Source organism: Apostichopus japonicus, chromosome 19 (genome assembly GCF_037975245.1).
Source record: "Apostichopus japonicus isolate 1M-3 chromosome 19, ASM3797524v1, whole genome shotgun sequence".
Classification (NCBI taxonomy): Eukaryota; Metazoa; Echinodermata; class Holothuroidea; order Aspidochirotida; family Stichopodidae; genus Apostichopus; species Apostichopus japonicus.
Window position 1 is genome coordinate 22,625,166 of NC_092579.1, and position 21,180 is coordinate 22,646,345.

The 21,180-nt window shown below is 34.1% G+C and overlaps 1 protein-coding gene across 1 annotated transcript in view; it reads right to left on the reverse strand.

Moving 5' to 3' along the window:
* The window catches only part of LOC139960020 (GTP-binding protein Di-Ras2-like), a 71,660-nt gene extending 61,212 nt beyond the window's left edge, over positions 1 to 10,448 (reverse strand). The window contains exon 1 of the mRNA XM_071958027.1: positions 10,235 to 10,448. The gene's annotated coding sequence lies outside the window, so the exon portion shown is untranslated. The remainder of the gene's footprint in view (positions 1 to 10,234) is intronic.
* Between the last annotated feature and the right edge of the window lie 10,732 nt (positions 10,449 to 21,180).

Genomic DNA, 21,180 nt, shown 5'->3' on the forward strand with positions numbered 1-21,180 from the left:
CTTCTATAAATAAAACAGCAAGCAATTACAATTTGTTTTCGTTTTCTGTTCCGCCCCCTTTTTTGTTCCCTTAGCTAACGGCGTTCTCCTTTCTTGTTTTGATGAAAGGTTATACCGTATGTTTTGCTCATGTTACAAACAAATATAATTTGTTTTGTTTTTATCCTGTGTTGAAGGATTTCGTATTGTTTTCATTACCGTATTATATATAAACTGCACCGTGCCGAAGCGTTCTCCAGTTTCTTTGTGCCTGTCGAGGTATTTAACAGCAGCGCTGCAATTTAAACGATACTTTTACTTAAATCTTTTGTTGATGTTATACATTGATAGGGAAAGAAAAAATGGAAAAATTAGTATTGAGCATAATCACACAATCACCATTACAACTTTCAATGAGGCCAAACCAAGCCGTAATTATGACATAAAAGTGTAGTCATTAAAGTGGTACGACAGATATATTTATAATAACTTATGAAAGATCAACAGTTGGAAACTTGAGAAACCATTCTAGCATATTTTAAGGACAGTTCTGTTGCTCTCATTCAAACTATCTCCCTTTCATTTGTTTTAAGTATACGTTTTCCTAATCCTTCTTTATTAATCCTTTACTGTTTCGATTCTCTTTATGTGTGTGTGCGTGTGTGTGTGTTTGTTTTGTATTCGTGTTTGTGTTTAATCCTATGGAATTCGACACACAGGACAAAGTGGGGGTAACTTTCTCTGATACTCCCCCCAAAAATTATCTTAAGAGCGCCCCTCACATTCCCCTGCCTTCATAAACGCCAGCGACCTATCCCTTCTACCCCCCCCCCCCATGACTCTATTTTCACACCCACATCACCCCTTTCATATGTCGAACCTCGAAATAGAAATTACGAGAAAGAAAGCGAGACTTAATGAAATTCACTTGACAATGTTGATGACAGTGACACCCGTCAGATAGAAAAAAAAATGATCTAAGCCGTTTTAAACGTCTATCGCTTTCATGACAATTTCAATCAGCTATCAAAAATTACCATCACATAAAAGGGGCTACGTGATTAAAAAAGGGGGTGTATGTAGATATTAATATCGCCCTTTTGCTGAATATTTATCTTTATAACAACCCCCCCCCCTCCCCTACACCTCCCCTCCACTAGTAACTAAATTTTACGCATATATGCATGCCCGTCTGTCATACGTTATATTGTTATTTTTATAAATTGATTGAAAATCTTCGCCAGCATTACCGGTCCTTGGGCATAGCCTCATGCGGTGTACATACTTCAAATAATAAAAATCAACAGTTACAAAACAGGTATAGACGCGAAATCTCTCCAAAATGAACAAAGTAACATAAATGCAGACAAACAGTATAATTGATCTGATCTATGTTTTAATGACTGTTTCACTCGCTCTCTCTCTCTCTCTCCACCTTTCTTATCTTTCTCTCTGAGAGGCAGGGAGTGCTGATAGCTTCACGGCCAATGAACCATCCTCCTCGATAGGAACAGAAACGTGTATATATTCTGACTGAAGTATTGAACGGCAATGAGTTAGTGGAATACTGTGACAAAACCTTCCAGTCTGCACGCATTCGAACCAATGCATGCCTTATTACACCCTTTAAGCGGCCGGTCCTAAACCAACTGGGCTATGTACATTGTCAAGCGGTTCCAAACCAGTAAATGGATATCCTTGATTTCACTCACCACTATAGCGAACCATGCTATAGTCCTGCTCGGTAATATTTTCTAGTTTCTATATATATATATATATATATATATAGGATACAAATCGCTTTGTCCTTTCTTTGCCCTCCTCTCCCCCCCCCCCCCCCCATCTTTCTTCCGGTGTAAACATATCGACGTCTCGATTTATGGAGATTCTACTGATGGATTTCTAAAATCTTTCAGGATATATACTCCGAGTATATGAAAAAGAAAAAGGCGAATTAAGTTGAACTTTTTTTCTCATCGAATCATTTTGAAATAACATTCCTTTTCAATGCTCGATGAAGAGCATAATTCGTCGCAAAAATCGATATATTTTAATTCTCGAAAAGTTCAAGATGTATGCATCGTGCCTCAGGGGAACAAAACGGTGATAAATCATCGTGAATCGCTCGGCAAGGATTTTCTTAAATGTATCTTTAAACACAGCCTATCTGCCTCTACGGCAATAAATTTTGACGAGATTCTGTTTGATTTTTAATAAAGTTCCTTTTTCTCCCCTTACCTATTAAATTTAAAAAGAAATATTGTTTGTGGGCTGTCACATCTCTAGCTCTGGATTTCTTAACCGTGATGTATAGGAATCTTCATTTTACTTATTCTTTGTCTTCCTCGCCTTCTTCTTTTTTTTAATCTTTTTTCTTTTTCTCGCAACTATATTTTATTTGATATTGCAGGTTTTGCTGTATAATATTTCGTTGTGCTAAATATGTTTTTTCTTTTCTTTAATGGAAAACAAGCATAACAAGTTGTTCATCGCTGGTCTTGCTGATATTTCTTCTTTTCATTTATGTTACCTGTTTTTGTACATGAGTATTTTCCTATATTATCTTGATTTTTTTTTCTTTTAGGGGGCCTACAATACCGTGTGGATATTTATATTTCATTATGTTATATATGGTTTTTCTTTGAAGGAATGAAAAGATAAAGAGTTGTTAATGTTAATCCGGTATAACTGACTGTCCATACTACTTTATTTCGTTCATTTCGTTCATTTGATTCATTTCGTTCATTTGATTCACTTGATTCATTTGATTCACTTGACTCATTTGATACACTTGATTCACTTGATTTATTTGATTCACTTGATTCATTTGATTCACTTGATTTATTTGATTCACTTGATTCATTTCATTCATTTGATTCACTTGATTCATTTGATTCACTTGATTTACTTGATTCACTTGATTTATTTGATTCATTTGATTCACTTGATTTATTTGATTCACTTGATTCATTTGATTTATTTGATTCACTTGATTCATTTCATTCATTTGATTTATTTGATTCACTTTATTCACTTGATTCACTTGATTCACTTTATTCACTTGACTTATTTGATTCACTTGATTCATTTGATTTATTTGATTCATTTGATTCACTTGATTCACTTGATTCATTTCATTCACTTGATTCATTTGATTCACTTGATTCACTTGATTCATTTAATTAATTTGATTCACTTTATTCATTTGATTCACTTGATTCAGTTGATTCATTTGATTCACTTGATTCATTTCATTCATTTGATTCACTTGATTCATTTCATTCATTTGATTCACTTGATTCATTTCATTCACTTGATTCACTTGATTTATTTGATTCACTTGATTCATTTCATTCGCTTGATTCATTTGATTTATTTGATTCACTTGACTCATTTCATTCACTTGATTCATTTCATTCACTTGATTCACTTGAATAATTTGATTCATTTGATTCACTTGATTCATTTAATTAATTTGATTCACTTGATTCACTTGATTCATTTGATTCACTTTATTGATTCATTTGATTCATTTGTAATACCCGTTATAATATATCATTACTGAAACATATCTTTTACAGTAAAGCATTTACTTAATAGTTTGGCCCATTTCCGTTTTCAGCAACAAACATTCCTATTAGCGACTCTAAACACCCCACATTGTTAAAAATAATTCTGTACGAATTGTCCAAATTTGGGGCTATAAATAACAGTTGCGAGGGCTATACTTTTCATTAACGTAATGTTTGACGGGTACAAATAACGAAATAATAAGTCGTGAAAACATGCTCAAGTCGTTTTTCACTAACACACACAAAAATCCTGTCTTTTTATTTACTTTTTACTGAAGACTTTTCTTGCTTTGGACATGATTAAGTTGAGGCGTAGAATTGGTTTTGTTTTGTTCAGCATACGGAGGATACATGAACATATGAATCATATAGTGTACCAACAAATAATTACACTAGTTTACAGAATATACCATTTTTTTGTGGGGGGGGGGATTGACCTCGCAAATATTGTGTTTCTCTATAGCCATTGAAGTAATAGTGGACAAGTTAAAGAATAATTACTCTAAATAATTGAAATCCGTGAAAGTAGAATAAAATTACTGTCTAGGAATAAATTTCGACCATAAGTGACTGAGCAATACAATTTTTGCATTCCCGAGATTATTAACTCGAATTGCAGTGATTATTTTTTTTATTTAAATAATTTTCCAGCCGACTGATGTTTTTATTATTATTTTTGTGATAATAATATTATTATAATTATTATTATTATTTTATTATTATTATTATTATTAATTCATTTTTCAGGTATAAATAGTTTTGTTAGTCTGGTCACAAAATAAGTGTGACCAAATCCGTATATCGAGTATTGCTCAAAACAAAGTTGCTATTGGTAAGTTTTCGAAAAATTTACAATACACTTGTATATAAAATGAAAAACAAACTAATTTACCTAACTGAGTAACTGCGATACATTCATTCCACTTCCTCACTTACTTGTCTCCACACAACAATTGCACTCTCGCTCTGTCGTGTCTGCAAACCAGAAACGAATATTACTATGAATAACGCATGCAGGCCAAGTAATGAAAACACATCAAGTCATTTTGATAAAATAAGGAGGGGATCATGGACACAAAATTATCTCTTAGGGTGCACGGTGTTAAATAATGACCAGTTCACAATTGATACCGTACACTAACATTTTCATTTTGTGGAGGAAACATGTATAAGCTCGTCGCTCTTGGATATCTAAACCACTTATGATTTGAGATTGTCGTTCGAGTCCATTCATCTTTTTCGCTCCGATTTTGTGGGAGTGTGAATTAGACTCTAATTTCTTGTTAGAAGTCGAAAGTGCTAGTTTTGGCACGAATTTCTTTTTCAATAAGCAAGATATTTTCTGTGGTTATTGTCTTTAAACAGAAACATCCTTATAACTTCCTTATTTTCAAGATGGAAGCAATTTTTGATTTAGTAGAATAATACAAAAATCGCCGTCTACTAATGAGTTTCTGCACAAATTCCGGTTAATTTTAAATTTAAAATAACCCATAGCAAGGCTCAGCTATATAATGTATGAGGAATTAAGACGTTCCTTTAATCATTGTACAATGATATGTAAAAGATTTTTTAAATTGTATTTGTTTGCAATTTCCTCCTATACATGAAAGCTTATAAACAATGTAATGCCTTCTTTCTGATGGTCGTAAATGCAACCGCAAATACAATAAACTGATGGAGATAATAATAATAATAAAAATAAATATAATAAACTTTTTTTTTAAATGTCGCTTAGAAACCTTGTCATTTACTTTCATGAATTAAATGCTAAAGAGACACAAATTGTTGACAATTTGATCATTATTCTGAAATGGAAGTAATTGGAAAATTATGCTAATTATTATTATTATAATAATTATTATTAATGTATCATCACGCTATTTTAGACGATTATCCAAAACGTTTGCCTGAACCAACATCAACTTCAAGTGATGCTTGAAAGATGACATTTATGACGTATGTAAAACAATTGCATATACTAGTAATGATTCGTAATGGTAAAACACTCTCAGCGAGACATCACTTACTAACGTCAACGGGAGACAGAATTATGCTGCCCTGGGACTGCCCTGGGAAACAGATCGATTGTTCTGAGTAGAGATTTCTTGATGAGGAATTACAACACACAAGGACATGTAACACTATAAATATATCTATACCTATCTATCTATCTATCTATCTATCTATCTATCTATCTATCTATCTATCTATCTATCTATCTATCTATCTATCTATCTATCTATCTATCTATCTATCTATCTATCTATCTATCTATCTATCTATCTATCTATCTATCTATCTATCTATCTATCTATCTATCTATCTATCTATCTATCTATCTATCTATCTATCTATCTATCTATCTATCTATCTATCTATCTATCTATCTATCTATCTATCTATCTATCTATCTATCTATCTATCTATCTATCTATCTATCTATCTATCTATCTATCTATCTATCTATCTATCTATCTATCTATCTATCTATCTATCTATCTATCTATCTATCTATCTATCTATCTATCTATCTATCTATCTATCTATCTATCTATCTATCTATCTATCTATCTATCTATCTATCTATCTATCTATCTATCTATCTATCTATCTATCTATCTATCTATCTATCTATCTATCTATCTATCTATCTATCTATCTATCTATCTATCTATCTATCTATCTATCTATCTATCTATCTATCTATCTATCTATCTATCTATCTATCTATCTATCTATCTATCTATCTATCTATCTATCTATCTATCTATCTATCTATCTATCTATCTATCTATCTATCTATCTATCTATCTATCTATCTATCTATCTATCTATCTATCTATCTATCTATCTATCTATCTATCTATCTATCTATCTATCTATCTATCTATCTATCTATCTATCTATCTATCTATCTATCTATCTATCTATCTATCTATCTATCTATCTATCTATCTATCTATCTATCTATCTATCTATCTATCTATCTATCTATCTATCTATCTATCTATCTATCTATCTATCTATCTATCTATCTATCTATCTATATGTATGTATGTATATATGAATATATCTATCTATCTATCTATATTTATATATGTATGTATGTATTTATGAATATTTATATATATATATATATAAATATATATATATATATATATATATATATATATATATATGTATATATATATATATATATATATATATATATATATATATATATATATATATATATATATATATATATATATATATATGTATGTGTGTGTACTGATACACGTATATAGTTAATCGCTCTGGGACTTGTTCAATCATCCACTCGACAGTGAAATGTGTCCTTAAACATAAAGCATATATAAAAAAATATAAAGAAAAACGGAAAACAATAGGAAACAAAGAGGCCGGTAAGAAACAAGCTGATTAAGAGGTCTTATTAGGAAGTAGACTTTGGTCTCATGAAGGGGCTCGAGATCGCAAAGATGTAATGAGTAATCAGAGCCTTGCTTTTGTTTTTGTTTTCATTTGTCTTTCGGAGGTTTTGTTCTTCGGAATCTGCATGGAGTGTTTAGTTCGACTGGATATTAAGGCCTATCCGTGTGGCTCAAAGGTCTACTTCCCTGTAGATCTTGTTTGATTTGTGTGTTAATTGATAATCATGTCGCCAGATTCTGCGAATGTTTGATCATGTTTTCATGTTACGCACGTAGACGTTGTTGCTTTTGTTTAGTTTCGGGGGGTTTTTTTGTTCGTTTATTCCTTCTTTTTTTAACGAAATACAGATCAATCGCTCTTTTAAAATTGAAATAAAATTGTTTTCATTTTTGGTCAGGGATGATTTGGTAATTTGATTGAATCCTATATATATGGGTATTACTCATTATAGGGATTGTAATGTTTAAACTACAATGCACCCCGCCGACCCCCACACCCCCCCCCCCCTCCCTTATATTAGTTTTTGCTGAAGGAATGTTAATCAGTTATGGGTATTAATCATTTTATCTCAATTTATAATAAACTATTTAGTTGCCTACTTACTGATTTCAAGCACAACATTTGTCTATCGTTGATGTAAGGAAAATCTGGACAAAAGCCTCACCATTGAAACACAAGTTTAAGAGAATTTAAGTACCACAATATTATTATATGAAATTCCCATTCCATTTTTTGACATTTCTGCAGTAAAATATCTTTCTGTTTCGCCATGTAGGCACTTTTCATATATATATATATACATATATATATATATATATATATATATATATATATAAATGAAAATGAAAATATATATATATATATATATATATATATGTATGTATATATATATATATATATATATGTATGTCCCCCCCCCCCCACCCCAAAAATTGCAAGTAACCAATTGTTGAAAACAGTATTGACGAAGCCGGGATGTTTCATACCATGGACGAGGGTGTCACGTGCTTCTCCAATTCTAAACGACAATGTTGTAAAACATAGTTCCAATGGCCCACGCAATCCGTGCTCCCCCTTAGATTCAGACTATTTTCCAGCGCTCAATGTTTGTGCAACATATAATAAACCAACACAGAATGCTTCATCCACAATGGATGAATAATTAAATGTCTTAGTTAATCGTTGAACCAGACAGTCTATGTAGCGTGCGTGCAAGCATTCTGCAGAAAAGCAATCCATACTGGATAGTATTGAATTAATTTACACGTTCTGTTAGAGCATGTACATTATAACAGACTAAATGACGACCTAGAAAATGGCTTAAACATGTTACAATCAGTAACATGTATTTCTTGCAAGCTCATATAGCGACTTTAAAACACAAAACCACATGTCAGAAAAAGGAGTTTCTATAACGGCTTTCTATAAATGTCAATTATATATATATATATATATATATATATATATATATATATAGGCTATATATATATATAGGCTATATATATATATATAGGCTATATATATATAGGCTATATATATATATAGGCTATATATATATACAGGCTATATATATAGGCTATATATAGGCTATATATATAGGCCTATATATTGCATTGCATTAACATAAAGTCTGTTCAAAGTATCTCTTTCGAGATCCGGCTTTAGGAATTACAAATGATTTTCGAGTTGGTCAGCATCATGTTTGAGCTCTAGAGTAAGGCAAAATATGTCACCAAAAACAGAACTAGTATTGTTCGATACAGGTGACAAACGCCTACAGTGGAATTACGATCTTCCTTACCGGTTTCGAACCTCTGGACATACAATCAGCGTCCATAGCCTAGTGGTTAGGGTGTCCGCGTACAGAGCGGAAGGCCCGTGGTTCGAATCCCGGTGGAGGCTGAAAGTTTTTTCACTGTTCTTGATTTTCCAACTCATTACGTTTTTCATTTATATATATTCATTTGCCTCCATTGCATATATATATATATATATATATATATATATATATATATATATATATATATATATATGCGTATACGCACGTTATGCTATTGTACAGAGAGCACCCTTGGTGACTGCATGAATTTTGCAACAAAATGATAAATTGTTCACTATATATTCATAAAAACTGGTAATGTAACAAAAAAATTATTAAAATTTTTGATGAAAGATAGATCGCTTCATTTCGCACTATTTGACGCAAACTTTTAAGATACTTGAATTTGCATCAAAACCATAAATTGATTAAATTTTAAATTGATCGATTCATATATCTTCCAAAAGTGTCAAAAAAGTTAACGTCTGAGTGAAGGAAGTAAATAGGCATTTTACAGCAACTTGTTCTAAATCGCAAAGTTTGGAGGGGAAGTGAGTAATTCTTCATTTTATTCGCAAGTTCCAAGATGCAGCAAATGACTCGAATCAGCAATCCATCATTCTGTCTGAAGACTTTAGTTGGCATAATGTAAGGGGAACTTCATCAATTTGATGGCAGTGTAACGTATCCATGAATAACAACAATTGACTGCCAAGAGCATTAAATTAAAACGTATGTAATGTTTCACCTTAATAGCGGTGAGTACGACAACGTCGCTTGAAAGTAAGGGAGGCCCTCGCGTTAAACGTGCTACATTTTTCACTATTTGTAATCAAAATGAGCCAAAATGATTTTATTTGTAGCTAACTTCACAGCTGTTTTTTGACAGTAGTTGCCACGTACGCAATCAATGAAATAACTTTTACTCACCAACATTCGTCGAACAAACACTGTATCACATACATTATAGTTAGTAATGATATGAAAAAAAACCCGTATGGAAAAGTTCCAAATGTTTCATTTTTCGTACATTAATGGAAAATGGAACGAAGCAATAACCTAATAATCTGTTTTGTTAATGAGATTTTAGTATAAATAAACTCTGTCTGAAATTTGCTGCAGTCACTGCCATAATAATCTACTGAATACTTCTCTTGACAGTAATGGACCTAACGGATATACGTGTATCTATATGTCAGTTGGAAGTCTGACCCCGTGACCTCACAAATTTTTGTCGATTTCTGTCGTCACGAAAATTCAAATCTTGCCCGCTAAACAGAAAACTGGGACATTAATTTCAAAACGATATTTCTTCGAGATAAACCTTCAGAATCAATACCTCGTTAACTTCAAGGAAACCTAACACATCCCCTGTTTCACCACATAGTAGAAATGTCAGTTTTATTTTGAAATGAGTAACGAAACTTACGTAGAGATTTTGAAGCACAGAAACCACACGTTGTCGTGACCCTCGAAATATTGGTCTGGTAAACTCATCCATTCATGAACATTCACGAAAATATGCCCAAATCCTTTCATAATCAATAACCGTTCCATTTCGAATCCATTCCGAACGAAAGATAGGCTAATAGTAATACGGACAGTCACAGATCTTTTCGATACATGTAGGCCCAAGCCACTGTATAGCCGCCATTTTGTGATGGAAACAGCTGTCTCAGCAGGGTTGCACACCAACTAAATGCTCTCCCCTTCTACCTTACTGCTTCAATTTCTGATGATGCAAGTTGGGCATGTTAGGGACAGTGTAGCTATAGGGCACTTCTTAAGGATATTTCGATTTCAGTGAACCAGGAAGGCCGAAGCTCGGTGTTTAAGATATGAGGTGGTGAAGGGGTAGTGGTGGTGGGGCGGGCGAGGCAGTGGAGTGGAGTGGAGTGGGGTTGGTGGAGTGGTGGGGTTGCTGAGGGGTATTAAGTACAGCAAAACAGCTTGACAGATATCAAATGCTGATAAAAATAATTGAACTTCATGGGCTCCAAACTATAGCACGCTATAATTGCTAGAAGTTTTCAAAAAGTACTTTCCTGGAGGTCTGTACTCTCCAAATTGTTCTCAGACATATTCAAGGAACACACAAGATGACTGAATGTCCCAGTGAGGAAAATTTTCTTGAAAGGTTGTAATCAAAAACAATTTAAAGAATTTAGACCAAACGTGACAATATTTGAATATCTAAGCATATTTGGGGCGAATACAGCATACATTTAAATCTGCCACTGTACATATAAAAAAAAATGAAGCCTATATCCCCAGATGCGATTCGCTTGTGCCAGTATCCGTCACTGTGATGCTGATTTACGGAGAGGACTTCACATGTCTTTCTCAACAATTTAGAGAACAACTTTCAAACATGTTGCACTTTGTTTAAGATGAGAAGAAGAAGGTGATGTCGAAATATTGATTAGAACTTTTTAATAGCCAATGCAATCAACGTCAATCGCAGAATTTTAGTCCCATGTGAGACATTCTTTCAGAAACTTTATCGCACTTCAAGACTCAATTTCATCAAAAGTCTAGATTGGAGGCGATCTGTAAGATTGATTAGTTTGGCGCCGTTGACCTCTGTTTGCGCAGACGTTCGTATCAAGTGACACCTTGAAGACATATATACCGTCTGTTGTCTTTGAAATTGCGATGGACATTAGGCTAAAAATATCACTGCCAGCTTATAACAGAAGCCATGAAAGGTGCAATCGCCTAAATTCCAGTTAATACCCATTGCTGCAAGACAGATCCGAAATTTCATTCTATCCACGTGTTGCAAAGTTATCCCATGTAATCTATATGATCGGCTCTGACATAAAGTACACCTGCACTCTCCGTAAATAACCAGCAAATCACAATATGAGTTTCGGAGGAATATATTTCTATTGACTTCTTGGGACGCCAGGTGGTATCTCATTTTCATTAATCATCTTTGTCGCAACATATTTCATTTATCACTCCATCACCTCTGTACTTTTCACCTCTCACAGTGTAGTTCTCTTTGCACCAGTCTACTTCTCCCTGCACCAGTGTAGTTCTCTTTGCACCAGTGCAGTTCACATTGCACCGATCTAGTTCTCACTGCACCAGTCTCGTTCCAACTGCATCAATCTAGATCTAACTGCACCAGTCTGGTTCTCTTTGCACCAGTGTAGTTCTCTTTGCACCAATCTAGTTCTCATTGCACCAGTCTCGTTCCAATTGAACCAGTGTAGTTCTAACTGCATCAATCTAGTTCTAACTACACCAGTCTAGTTCTAACTGCATGATCCTACTTCTCAGTGCACCAGTCTACTTCTCACTGCATCAGTCAAGTTCTCATTGAAGTTAAGTTCTCATTACATCAATCTAGTTCTAACTGCACCAGTCTAGTTCTAACTGCACCACTAGTTCTCATTACACCAGTCTAGTTCTTACTACACCAGTCTCGTTCCCACTGAACTAGTCTAATCATCACTACACCAGCCTAGTTCTCTTTGCAACCAACCTAGTTCTCACTGCACCAGCCTGGTTCTCATTGCACCAGTCTAGTTCTAACTGCACCAGCCTGGTTCTCATTGCATCAGTCTAGTTCTAACTGCACCAGTCTACTTCTAATTGCACCAGTCTAGTTCTCACTGCACCAGTCTAGTTCTCACTACACCAGGCTCTTCCCCCACCGAACTAGTATAATCCTCACTGCACCAGTCTAGCTTCGGTCTACTCGTCGCTGTATTTAGCTTTTCTGTGTCATCCTATAGCGCTCCCTGCACCAGTCTTGGTTTCGCTACAACAGTCTAGCTGTCACTGCACTAGTTTGGGTGTTCGCTAACTTTTCCCGGCATCAGTCTAATTTTCGCTTACCCTGGCTAGGTTTCACTTTAGGTTCCGTTTCTACAGTACTAGTTTAAGATTTTGCTGCAACCATGTTATAGGTTTCGTGGAACCGGGGTCTATAGCTCCCACTACACGAATGAAGTTATCAGATAAAGGCATAGTTAGTCATATTCATGTAGGCGTGACTATAACATTGCATATAACATACAGTGCAGTATGTATGGTTAAAAAAAATTGTAACCCAACGTAAAGTACAGGATTTAAGTTCCAGTCACCTGTGTCAATACCAAAGGAAATTCCGTCAGGTGTATAACTTTCCGCACAATAAATTCACTAAACTATGTGACATGCACCATTCGGTTCGTATTGCGTGAGAGCACTCGGTTAAATAGTCCATTTCATAATTATTCCTCTGGGAATACATTCAAGTTTTCTTTCATGACTATAAACAGATAATTTGTCTCTCTTTCCAAGTACCGCATATTAATGAAGAATTTGTAATAATTGCTGACAACCGTCGGGTGGGTCGGGATAGGTGTGTGTGTGTGAGTAAAGGGGGGGGGCAGGATGATTTAGAGGAGGTTTTGGTGAAGCAAATATTACTAGGCTATGTAGTGTTTTCGTTTTCGTTAGACGAACATTCCAGAATCAAATGAGTAGCCTTGCTAAGGCCATATGGTCAAAATTTGTTAAACCGATATAATTTCAACCGCATACATGAAATCTATGGCATCCGAAGAGAGAAATCCTTAACATTTAGCTCGGAATAGTAGTAAAAAATATCTTCTTGTTTACAGCTAATCTGAGTAGAATCACCCGTCGTCGGTAAGAGGGAAATTCCCCACACTTCAACGGAAACACATTTGTACACGGACGTTCTCAAATAGTATTATCCATTATTGCCATTCAGTATAAGATATAGATTGAAACCTATATTTTACCATATCCTATTCCAAATATGTATTTCAAAACTTTCCCCTTTTTTCTGAAAGATCATCAGTATTGTAGCCAAATCAATCCCGCCCCTAGCCCTCCCCCACCCCTCCGCCCACCCCACGCCCCACCCGTGGGGGGGGACTGATATTTCAGTTTTGCTGTATTGGTGGTGATGTTTGACCGTCAATTGAATGTTATCATTATATCTTGATAAAAAATATATAAATACTTCCAACTGTCTGTAAGAGAATAAAGATAATCCCATCGATAAAGAGAACTATGGGTTACTTGAAAAGTTATGTAACTTAACGATCAAATATGTATTTATTTCAAAGAAATATGTTGCACTGTAACCGGGGAAAGTATTGACTTTCTTGATATAACCTATTTTGATTTTTCTACTAACTAGTTTTCACTAGTTTTCAATTATTGTCACGTCATACCGTCTCTCCGCCTATACAAACATATGTCTTTACAAATATGTTTTTTTCTGTATGATTTTCGTTACATGAATTATCGAGAGCACTAAAGAGCGAGAGAATTATTTTATTTTTTATTTCAAATTTATTTTTGTTCCCACCTTTAAATAGTTCAACTTCATTTACTTCAAATATCATATTGCCATTGTTTAACACTTTTTTGCCTGGGCATCAAATGTTATTGGTCATTCAATCTCCAGGAAAAGTTCTTTTCTAGCTGAAAACTTTTAAGAGGATACTTAAAATCAAATATTTATCACCTCATAGAATCGATTTTTTTCTTTTCTAATCCATTCTTCATCAAGTCGTAGTTGCTCAGACTTGATCCCCTTGGATCAGTTTGTGAATTTACAGTATTTGATTTTAATACTGTTTAACAACTTTCGTTGACACTAATGTTAAAGATATCGGAATGTATAAAAACCTGATACAAATTCTCGGAAATATTAATATATATATCCTTGGGACCTTTTTTTCTTCAAAATGAAATTGACTTATTAAGCCAAGATTGATTAGAGGTTCCATCTGGCTTCATCGCAAAACTTTGATTTTTCTTTTAAATTTGAAGAGTATCTACGGATAAAATTTCAAGATCGGATAAAGAGTTTTAGCAACTGATCCAATTGCTTGCCCCCTGAGGGGTAGGATTTAATAGCATTAAACAATACGTCCTTGCATTGAAGGATGACTTTTAATCACAAAATTAATTTAGCATATTCCATCAGTGCAGGCTACATTTCAAATACATTCATTTTCATGAAAAATCACGCTTTAAACATCAGAGGGTCATCAAGGAAACTTGAAAAAAAATGAAAGGTTTCCAAACGTCACATATATAATGCGTAGAAATATGTTATAAATTTTAACTAACTCGGCATCAAAAATCAAAATTTTGTCGCGATGCCGAGTTAGGTGTGACATGTCAACTCGACGTTTGGACAAATTTTACCGAGATGTCAAGTTAGCGTAAGTCGGTATCTCGACAAAAATTCAATATTTTGTCTAGATGCCGTGCTATGCTAACATGTCAACTCTACATCTCGGATGTCACCTTATGACCGCCGTATGTTATATTTTTATGCGTTGCATATTCTTTTTCAAGCTCCTTACGTTCATTTTTATGTTACATTGCACTATACGAATGAAGGAACAGTCACATTCTTAGGCCTATATATGTGTCTTTAAGCTCCATCTATATTACCATTCGATCGATCCCTGAAATAATTATCTTCCTGGCAACCTGTATTCGGCGATTTTCATATATTTTGGCATATATTGCATATTAATAATGATTCGTTTTAACTATTCGTTTGTTCGTTTTGGATTACACGAATCATTTCCCCAAGAGGCTGGCCAGGTTTTCATGTACATATCTTTACACCCAGATTTACCCTGAAAATAATTGACGTCAAAGACCTGAGTTGTTTGCCTGAAAACAGCCCACGATATGCCCTTTTTTTCTGCCGTAAAAGTTTAGTTATAATTCTTCGATTTGTATCTTTGCCAAAACGTCTTTTTTTTTCTCTCTTGTATTTTCTTCTGTCTTCTTGTTTCTTCTGGGGTTTATTTTGATTTTTTCTTCTTCTATATTGTCTGCATCAGAGAGGCCCCCCATATACAATATCATTGTATCAATGACCACGTACAAGGCATTGTCCTGTTACAATCGCCTCTAAGATGTTATCTATGCACGAATTATTCATTATACGGCGTTGTTTATGATGTCCCCATTTTCCCTTGTTTTCCGGTTGATGAAATGAAAAATTATTTCGTTATTTCAGTCCTGCTTTTTTTGTTCTTTTGTCTTTGTTTCTATTTTGGATTTCTTCTAGATGTTTCCCGCTATTTAGGTTTCAATCTTAGATCGTGCCATGCATTCATCATGACATTTAATCGGTCTAATATATGTCATCGTCTTACCTCCATTGCTCTAAGTAAGGCACGAGACATTTCAAATCGATGACGTCATTGGCTTTACCGACACCTGCTACGTTGATTCAGTATGACTTTAGAAATAAGAACAGTTTAACTATACTACACTCGCTACGATACGCCACGCCACACCACACCACACTCAACAATATATACTATACTATACTATACTATACTATACTATACTATACTATACTATACTATACTATACTATACTATACTATACTATACTATACTATACTATACTATACTATACTATACTATACTATACTATACTATACTATACTATACTATACTATATTATACTATACTATACTCTACTCTACTATACTATACTATACTATACCATACTATACTATACTATACTCTACTCTACTCTACTCTACTCTACTACTATACTATACTATACTATACTATACTAGACTAGACTAGCCTAGACTAGACTAGACTATTTTCAGTACCATTTCTCCATCGCACATATATACTACCATGGGCTGTATAACAATAATTCAAAGATTTGCTGACGTGGCTCGTTCTTTTCTTGTAGCATTTACAGTATGTACCTCTCACCAAGATACTACGTTGTTCACAACAGCTAGTCAACTGAATATGCAAATTTGGAGGAGGCTATCACTGTGCGATTGACAGCGTATAAAGCTAAGGAATTGAACACGTGACAGTTAGAAGTGGCAGCTTCGTTATAAACCGTCAATTGCAAGGGCGTTACATCGCTCATGGCAACTTAAAGCGATATACCGGAAGTCATATATTTCGTATTTGTAATCGATTTATAGAGACTCTGTTCCGGTGGCCTTACGTGACTTGTTCACAGATGTTTACCTACCCTCGTCAAACATATTTAAGAAAGGAGAAGTAACCGTTTATACAAAAAAAAAGTTTAAGAGAGAAGAGGTTAAGCTTAAGACGAAATTGTTATGCCATAACTGATATGCCTACAAGCATAAGTTTGCTTCAAATGCCTATTAATTTTTTTGATTATAACATTAATTTATTTATTTATTAGTAGATAAGATTGTATCTTAAACAAGTAGCTAACGTTGTTTGTTGTTGTGTTGGGATTAATTAAAAGACAATCTTGTTTTAAATTACGGCATGATTCGTTAATGAACATTCATATTTCAATTACAGGTTATTCGACATAAATAATACAGGAATGAAACGTTTAATTATAAACCCATATCTCCGATTACAGACGTCCGATCTCATATTTAATGAAAGAGCATCCTATAGTAGGTCTATTCCTTTTACAATTATTATTATTTTTATATCTAAGTGAGCGGTGGTTTTTGTTCAAGTACTTCCTAAGTTTGTAGTTTTAAATCTTTAAATAAGTTCTTAGTGAAACCATGTTTGTTTAGGGTTTATTTCCTACAGCGAACTACAAACTGCAATCTACTGTTATTTACGACATTAGATTGTCTAATAGTGTGACGTAACAAAATAGATCAACATGCAATCTTCTGTACTCAGTTATGCAAACTATAGTCCACGTGTAGCGTGTTCCTTTAAGAGGGACTGAAAACTCCTGTAATGAAATCGAAGGTTTGGCTAGTCATTCCGAATTGCCCGAGGTTTAATAAAAAATAGAGAGAGACAAAGAAATAAAAGACTTGTATCCAATGAGTCTTTAAATAGATGGTTATAGTTTAAGCTATCAGTGCCCAGAACTGCCATACAATATTCGCAATATACCAACGTTTTGACGGATAAAAAAGAGCCCCCTAAAACTGTCACATGTGGTTGGTAAGAATATCATTCAAAATAGGTTTTTTTATGAAGTGTTAAAAGAACTGATATATGAGTATGGTTTTGCGTTATTTTCCGGTAATATACATACCCCGTCGTGAAAATGAGTTTCTTTAATAGGAAACGTATAGCCTTCGATACATAATGAAGGTCATATTTTCTGACTGATTTCTGATATTTTATATCCAAAGACTAGAAAATCAATCCAATAAAATGTTGACAATAAATGTATACAGTGTGGAATATATAGTACATATCGATGCAATGCGATATAGTGCAAATGGAGTACAGAACAGTACAGTGTCATATTTTGCACAATACATGCAGTATAATACACTACAATACAATAACATAAAATACAGTATAATGTGGGACAATGCTGCGCGGTGCAATGCGATGCAATTTATTGGAATACAGTACCAGTGCAATACAATGCACAATACATGCAGTACAATACAATACATTACAGTACAATCAAATGAATAAAATCAAATGAAAAATACAGTAGCCTACATACGGTGCAATGCGATGCAATGCAATGCTATACGGTGCAATGCAATGCAATGCTATATGGTGCAATGCGATGCGGTTTATTGGAATACAGTACAGTGCAATACAATGCACAATACATGCAGTACAATACAATACATTACAGTACAATCAAATGAATAAAATCAAATGAAAAATACAGTAGCCTACATACGGTGCAATGCGATGCAATGCAATGCTATACGGTGCAATGCGATGAATGCTATATGGTGCAATGCGATGCGGTTTATTGGAATACAGTACAGTGCAATACAATGCACAATACATGCAGTACAATACACTACAGTACAATAAAGTAAAGTACAGTAGCCTGCAATGCGGTGCAATACGATGCAATGCTATGCTATGCGGTGCAATGCGATGCGATGCGGTTTATTGGAATACAGAACAGTGCAATACAATGCACAATACACGCAGTCCAATACATTACAGTACAATAAAGTAAAATCCAGTACATTGCGGTGCAATGCGATGCGGTGTAATGCACATTAGTACAGCACAGTGCAATAAATGCACTAAAATGCAAAATCAATACAGTACAATACACCACACTACAGCACAATGCAAAGCAATGCAGTGTGATGCGATGGGTAGCGATGCAATGCGATAGATGAGATGAGATGCGATGCGGTACAATGCAACTCAATAAAATTGAATACATTGCAGCACAATGCAATACAATGCAATGAAATACAATGTAATGTAACGCAATGTAGCCCAGTGCACCGCAACGATAAGGGATGTAAGGCTCATGAACATGTAATCCCACTATATGGTAACCTAAAGCATAGTACATCAAGTCATATGTCGTCACAGTACGGGACGACATTTGGCCGTTAATGATCCGGTCACGTGTCAAATTTACCAGGATGCACTGCACTTAGGTGTCTAAGTGACTATATCGGAGGGAAGAGTGATTAGTTTAGAGCAAATAAACAAACTACAGCCGTTGTTATCACTAAAGAAGAAGTTGCAGTTTATCATACAGAGAACTTGTGAAAGGAGAGTCACAGAGGTAAACTTAATCTCAATCACGAGATTAGAACGATCGTGATATGTAGTGAGTAATATAAGCCATCCTTTACCTCCTTCGATTATTTTTTCATGGCCCGCGGTTTCTGTAAATATACTTTCCATTTCCCTACCAGCACGATTACAGACAATGAGCGCTCCCCGCAGGCTCTTCATATAAATAATAAGAAGATATACGCATATAGGCCTACTAATCTTTTGCAATCTCGTCTATGCGTGGCCTGCATGGTCGTACATCTTGTATAGTAGACGGAAAACTTTAATATCAACAGCCTGAGACCAGGGAGTTGTTATGGAACAACTCCCTGCTGAGAGATTGCTATAGCTCGCTTTCGAATTGGCAGAGAAATTAACTAGACCTAATTTTGACGCTTAATTTAAGTGTATTTCTGAGACTGAAAGTTGAATGTAATTTTGTACAAATTAAAATGGAAAGAACACTACATACATATCAAATATGTCGGAACACGCATGAATATATATATATATATATATTTATATATATATATATATATATATATATATATATATATATATATAAATATATATATATATATATATATATATATATATATATATATATATATATATATATATATATATATATATATATATTATTTATTTACGGCTTGGCTTGCCTATATAAAGAGTGGTTATTCTGTGTAAAATTGTCAGATTCAAAGCGCCAATCATAACACTTATGGGTAATACTTAATGACAGTTATTCAAAGCCAATTTATACCCTTTAACACACCAGTAGAATCACTGTGGTCGAGTGGTACGGACTTCGGTTCGTGACACAAAGATTCGGGGTTCGCTTCCTCCCTTCGCCTGATGAGTCCCAAAAAAGGACGAAACCGGACGTGTGTTATTTTTTATTGATTTATATATATATATATATTTATATATATATATTTATATATATTTTATATAGAAGGGAAAACTGGAATAGTTTACATTTCGAGACAATGGAGTCCAATTACGCCAATGTGGCATCTAAGTCTTACATTCTTCTACAGTGTGGAAGTCCCACAAACTACCGCTCCCCCACCCCCTATTTTTTTTAGCTACCTTCGCAACGACCCCCTCTCCCAATTTGAAAAACCAATGCCATAAAAGTGAAAACAAATTCCAAAGCCAAAGTAAGTTTAATGCACTGCAGTGACATTTAATGTGTTAATATATTTATATTTTTATTAACTGTATCTTTATATACATATATGAAGCATTTCACGACACTGAGCTGTCTGCTTACATAGAACCTACTCTGGAAACATAGTGAAGGTGGAGTGAGATTGATTTAATGACAATAGAACGACCGTGAAAGCCATAACTAAACATATCATGCCTCACAGAATGATCGATTCACTCTTAAAACATTCCCAGGGAAACCGAACAGTCAAACTTAATGAAATATTCCATTATCATTGTCTTGAACTTTAAAGTAACACATATTGTTACGGCTGTATGTTTATCCAGAGTTTGCCTCACGAGGTGTAGATTTATACTGATTACCGCTAGCTAGCTAGCTAGCTAGCTAGCAAGATAGCTAGATAGCTGACTAGCTAACTAGCTAGATACATGGATGGATAGATAGATACGATTATTAAGGTTATTAACAATTCATTAATGTTGATTATTCTAATTAGTTTTATGATTATGCTGTATCTTATTAAGATTAAGATGATTATCACGACTATGTGGATATAAAAATTATGATAACTTTCCGAATTATTACGATTATTACAATCATATGTTGTCATTATAACGACTATTATCATAACTATAGCTTGATTAAAATATGGATCATGATGATTAGTTTTATGACTTATATTATATTTATTATGATTAAAAAAAA